Here is a 6,104-nt window from a genome sequence, read left to right on the forward strand (position 1 = left end):
ATCTGAGAAGCTACTGAAAATATTGAAGAAGAAGCTTCCAAAGGATAACGAATTGCCCGACAGTACATACGCAACAAAGAAGGTCGTATGCCCTCTAGGATTGGAGGTGCAGAAGATACATGCATGCCCTAATGACTGCATCCTCTACCGCGGTGCGTACAAGGATCTGAACGCATGCCCGGTATGCGGTGCATTACGTCATAAGATCATACGAGATGACCCTGGTGATGTTGACGGCGAGCCCCCAGGAAGAGGGTTCCTGCGAAGGTGATGTGGTATGCTCCTATAATACCACGGTTGAAACGTCTGTTCAGAAACGGAGAGCATGCCAAGTTGATGCGATGGCACAGTGAGGACCATAAGAAAGACGGGAAGTTGAGAGTGTTGGGGAACGTTGCAAAAAATAAAAAAAATTCTACGCTTCACCAAGATCAATCTATGGAGTCATCTAGCAACGAGAGAGAGAAGTGCATCTACATACCCTTGTAGATCGCGAGCGGAAGCGTTCAAGAGAACAGGGTTGAGGGAGTCGTACTCGTCGTGATCCAAATCACCGAAGATCCTAGTGCTGAATGGACAACACCTCCGCGTTCAACACACGTACGGTTGGGGAAGACTTCTCCTCCTTCTTGATCCAGCAAGGGGAAAGGAGAGGTTGATGGAGATCCATCAGCACGACGGCGTGGTGGTGGAAGCAGCGGCGATCTCGGCAGGGCTTCGCTAAGCTCAGCGAGAGGGAGAGGTGGTACGGGGGGAGAGGGAGGCGCCAGGGACTAGGGTGCGGCTGCCCTCCCTCCCCCCTCTTTATATAGGGGGGCTAGGGGGTGCGCCGTCCCCCTAGAGATCCCATCTCCAAGGGGGGGGGCTAGGGGGGGCGCCCCCACCCCTAGGGTTTCCAACCCTAGGCGCAGGGGAGGCCCAAGGGGGGGTGCACCAGCCCACCAGGGGCTGGTTCCCTTCCCTATTCAGCCCACATGGCCCTCCGGGATAGGTGGCCCCACCTGGTAAACCTCTGGGACCCTTCCGGTGGTCCCGGTACAATACCGGTGAACCCGGAAACTTTCCCGATGGCCGAAACTGGACTTCCTATATACAATTCTTCACCTCCGGACCATTACGGAACTCCTCGTGACGTCCGGGATCTCATCCGGTACTCCGAACAACTTTCGGGTTACCATATACTAATATCTCTACAACCCTAGCGTCACCGAACCTTAAGTGTGTAGACCCTACGGGTTCGGGAATCACGTAGACATGACCGAGACAACTCTCCAGCCAATAACCAACAACGGGATCTGGATACCCATGTTGGCTCCCACATGTTCCACGATGATCTCATCGGATGAACCATGATGTCGAGGATTCAAGTAATGCCGTATACAATTCCCTTTGTCAATCGGTAGGTTACTTGCCCGAGATTCGATCATCGGTATCCTAATACCTCGTTCAATCTCGTTATGGGCAAGTCACTTTACTCGTACCGTAATGCATGATCCCATGACCAAACACTTGGTCACATTGAGCTCATTATGATGATGCATTACCGGGTGGGCCCAGAGATACCTCTCCGTCATACGGAGTGACAAATCCCAGTCTCGATCCGTGTCAACCCAACAGATACTTTCGGGGATACCCGTAGTATACCTTTATAGTCACCCAGTTACATTGTGACGTTTGGTACATCCAAAGCACTCCTACGGTATCCGGGAGTTACACGATCTAATGGTCTAAGGAAAAGATACTTGACATTGGAAAAGCTCTAGCAAACGAACTACACGATCTTGTGCTATGCTTACGATTGGGTCTTGTCCATCACATCATTCTCCCAATGATGTGATCCCGTTATCAATGACATCCAATGTCCGTAGTCAGGAAACCATGACTACCAATTGATCAACGAGCTAGTCAACTAGAGGCTTACTAGGGACATGTTGTGGTCTATGTATTCACACATGTATTACTATTTCCGGATAAACATTTATAGCATGAATAATAGACAATTATCATGAACAAGGAAATATAATAATAATCCTTTTATTATTGCCTCTAGGGCATATTTCTAACAGTCTCCCACTTGCACTAGAGTCAATAATCTAGTTACATTGTGATGAATCGAACACCCATAGAGTTCTGGTGTTGATCATGTTTTGCTCGCGGAAGAGGTTTAGTCAACTGATCTACGACATTCAGATCCGTATGCACTTTGCAAATATCTATGTCTCCATCTTGAACATTTTCACGAATGGAGTTGAAGCGACGCTTCATGTGCCTAGTCTTCTTGTGAAACCTGGGCTCCTTGGCAAGGGCAATAGCTCCAGTGTTGTCATAGAAGAGAGTGATCGGCCCCGACGCATTGGGTATGACTCCTAGGTCGGTGATGAACTCCTTCATCCATATTGCTTCATGCGCTGCCTCCGAGGCTGCCATGTACTCCGCTTCACATGTAGATCCCGCCACGACGCTCTGCTTGCAACTGCACCAGCTTACTGCCCCACCATTAAAAATATACCCTAAACCCTAAACCCTGGTTTGTGACTTAGAGTCATCCAGATCTGTGTCGAAGCTAGCGTCGACGTAACCCTTTACGACGAGCTCTTCATCACCTCCATAAACGAGAAACATATCCTTAGTCCTTTTCAGGTACTTCAGGATATTCTTGACCGCCGTCCAGTGTTCCATGTCGGGATTACTTTGGTACCTTCCTATGAAACTTATGGCAAGGTTTACATCAGGTCTGGTACACAACATGGCATACATAATAGACCCTATAGCCGAAGCATAGGGGATGACACTCATCTTTTCTCTATCTTCTGCTGTGGTCGGGCATTGAGCTGAGCTCAATTTCACACCTTGCAATACAGACAAGAACCCTTTCTTAGACTGATCCATATTGAACTTCTTCAATATCTTATCAAGGTATGTGCTTTGTGAAAGACCTATGAGGCGTCTCGATCTATCCCTATAGATGTTGATGCCTAATATGTAAGCAGCTTCTCCAAGGTCCTTCATTGAAAAACACTTATTCAAGTAGGCTTTAATGCTGTCCAAAAGTTCTATATCATTTCCCATCAAAAGTATGTCATTTACATATAATATGAGAAATGCTACAGAGCTCCCACTCACTTTCTTGTAAACGCAGGCTTCTCCATAAGTCTGCATAAACCCAAACGCTTTGATCATCTCATCAAAGCGAATGTTCCAACTCTGAGATGATTGCACCAACCCACAAATGGATCGCTGGAGCTTGCATACCTTGTTAGCATTCTCAGGATCGACAAAACCTTCCGGCTGCATCATATACAGTTCTTCCTTAAGATAGCCCTTAAGGAATGCCATTTTGACGTCCATTTGCCATATCTAATAATCATAGTATGCGGCAATTGCTAACATGATTCAGACGGACTTCAGCTTCGCTACGGGAGAGAAACTCTCATCGTAGTCAACCCCTTGAACTTACCGATAACCCTTAGCGACAAGTCGAGCTTTATAGATGGTAATGTTACAATCCGCGTCCGTCTTCTTCTTAAAGATCCATTTGTTTTCTATCGCTCGCCGATCAACGGGCAAGTCTGTCAAAGTCCACACTTTGTTTTCATACATGGATCCTATCTCGGATTGCATGGCTTCAAGCCATTTGTTGGAATCTGGGCCCACCATTGCTTCTTCATAGTTCAAAGGTTCACCGTTGTCTAACAACATGATTTCTAGGACAGGGTTGCCATAGCACTCTGGTGTGGAACGTGTCCTTGTGGACCTATGAAGTTCAGTAGTAACTTGATCCGAAGTACCTTGATCATCATCATTAACTTCCTCTCCAGTCGGTGCTGGCACCACAGGAACATCTTCCTGAGCTGCGCTACTTACCGGTTCAATAGGTAGTACTTCATCAAGTTCCACTTTCCTCCCACTTACTTCTTTCGAGAGAAACTCTTTCTCCAGAAACGACCCGTTCTTGGCAATAAAGATCTTTCCTTCGGATCTGAGGTAGAAGGTATACCCAATGGTTTCCTTAGGGTATCCTATGAAGACGCATTTTTCCGACTTGGGTTCGAGCTTTTCAGGTTGAAGTTTCTTGACATAAGCATCACATCCCCAAACTGTTAGAAATGACAGCTTAGGTTTCTTCCCAAACCATAATTCATACGGTGTCGTTTCAACGGATTTAGACGGTGCCCTATTTAAAGTGAATGTAGCTGTATCTAAAGTGTATCCCCAAAATGATAGCGGTAAATTGGTAAGAGACATCATAGACCACACCATATCCAATAAAGTGTGATTACGATGTTCGGACACACCGTTACGCTGAGGTGTTCCAGGCAGCATGAGTTGTGAAACGATTCCACATTTCCTTAAGTGCGTACCAAATTCGTGACTTAAATATTCTCCTCCACGATCTGATCGTAAGAACTTTATTTTTTGGTCACGTTGATTCTCTACCTCATTTTGAAATTCTTTGAACTTTTCAAAGGTCTCAGACTTGTGTTTCATCAAGTAAACATACCCATATCTACTTAAGTCATCAGTGAGGATGAGAACATAATGATAGCCACCGCGAGCCTCAACGCTCATTGGACCGCACACATCAGTATGTATAATTTCCAATAAGTTGGTTTCTCGCTCCATTGTTCCGGAGAACGGAGTCTTGGTCATTTTACCCATGAGGCATGGTTCGCACGTGTCAAATGATTCGAAATCAAGAGACTCCAAAAGTCCATATGTATGGAGCTTCTTCATGCGTTTGACACCAATGTGACCAAGGCGGCAGTGCCACAGATTTGTGGGACTATCATTATCAATCTTACATCTTTTGGTATGCACACTATGAATATGTGTAACATCACGTTCGAGATTCATTAAGAATAAACCATTGACCAGCGGGGCATGACCATAAAACATATCTCTCATATAAATAGAACAACCATTATTCTTGGATTTAAATGAGTATCCATCTCATATTAAACTAGATCTAGATATAATGTTCATGCTCAAAGCTGGCACTAAATAACAATTATTGAGGTTTAAAACTAATCCCATAGGTAAATGTAGAGGTAGCGTGCTGACGGCGATCACATCGACCTTGGAACCATTCCCGACGCGCATCGTCACCTCGTCCTTCGCTAGTCTCCGCTTATTCCGCAGCTCCTGTTTTGAGTTACAAATATGAGCAACTGCACCGGTATCAAATACCCAGGAGCTACTACGAGTACTGGTAAGGTACACATCAATTACATGTATATCACATATACCTTTAGTGTTGCCGCCTTCTTGTCCGCTAAGTATTTGGGGCAGTTCCGCTTCCAGTGAGCCTTCCATTTGCAATAAAAGCACTCAGTCTCAGGCTTGCGTCCATTCTTTGGCTTCTTCCCGGCAACTGGCTTACCAGGCGCGGCAACTCCCTTGCCATCCTTCTTGAAGTTCTTCTTACCCTTGCCTTTCTTGAAACTAGTGGTTTTATTGACCATCAACACTTGATGCTCCATTTGATTTCCACCTCCGCTGATTTCAGCATTGAAAATACTTCATGAATAGTTTTCACCATCCCCTACATATTGTAGTTCATCACAAAGCTCTTGTAGCTAGGTGGGAGCGACTGAAGGATTCTGTCAATGACCGCCTCGTCCGGGAGGTTAATGTCCAGCTGGGACAAGCGGTTGGGCAACTCATACATTTTGAGTATGTGCTCACTGACAGAACTATTTTCCTCCATCTTACAACTATAGAACTTGTCGGAGACTTCATATCTCTCGACCCGGGCATGAGCTTGGAAAACCATTTTCAGCTCTTCGAACATCTCATATGCTCCATGTTGCTCAAAAGCTTTTGGAGCCCCGGTTCTAAGCTGTAAAGCATGCCACACTGAACGAGGGAGTAATCATGAGCACGTGACTGCCAAGCGTTCATAACTCTTGGTTCTCTGGGATGGGTGCTTCACCTAGCGGTGCTTCTAGGACATATGCTTTCTTGGCAGCTATGAGGATGATCCTCAGGTTCCGGACCCAGTCCGTATAGTTGCTACCATCATCTTTCAGCTTGGTTTTTTCTAGGAACGCGTTGAAGTTGAGGTTGACATGAGCGTTGGCCATTTGATCAACAAGACATTTTGC

The sequence above is a fragment of the Triticum dicoccoides genome, chromosome 6B, assembly GCF_002162155.2.
Source record: "Triticum dicoccoides isolate Atlit2015 ecotype Zavitan chromosome 6B, WEW_v2.0, whole genome shotgun sequence".
NCBI lineage: Eukaryota > Viridiplantae > Streptophyta > Magnoliopsida > Poales > Poaceae > Triticum > Triticum dicoccoides.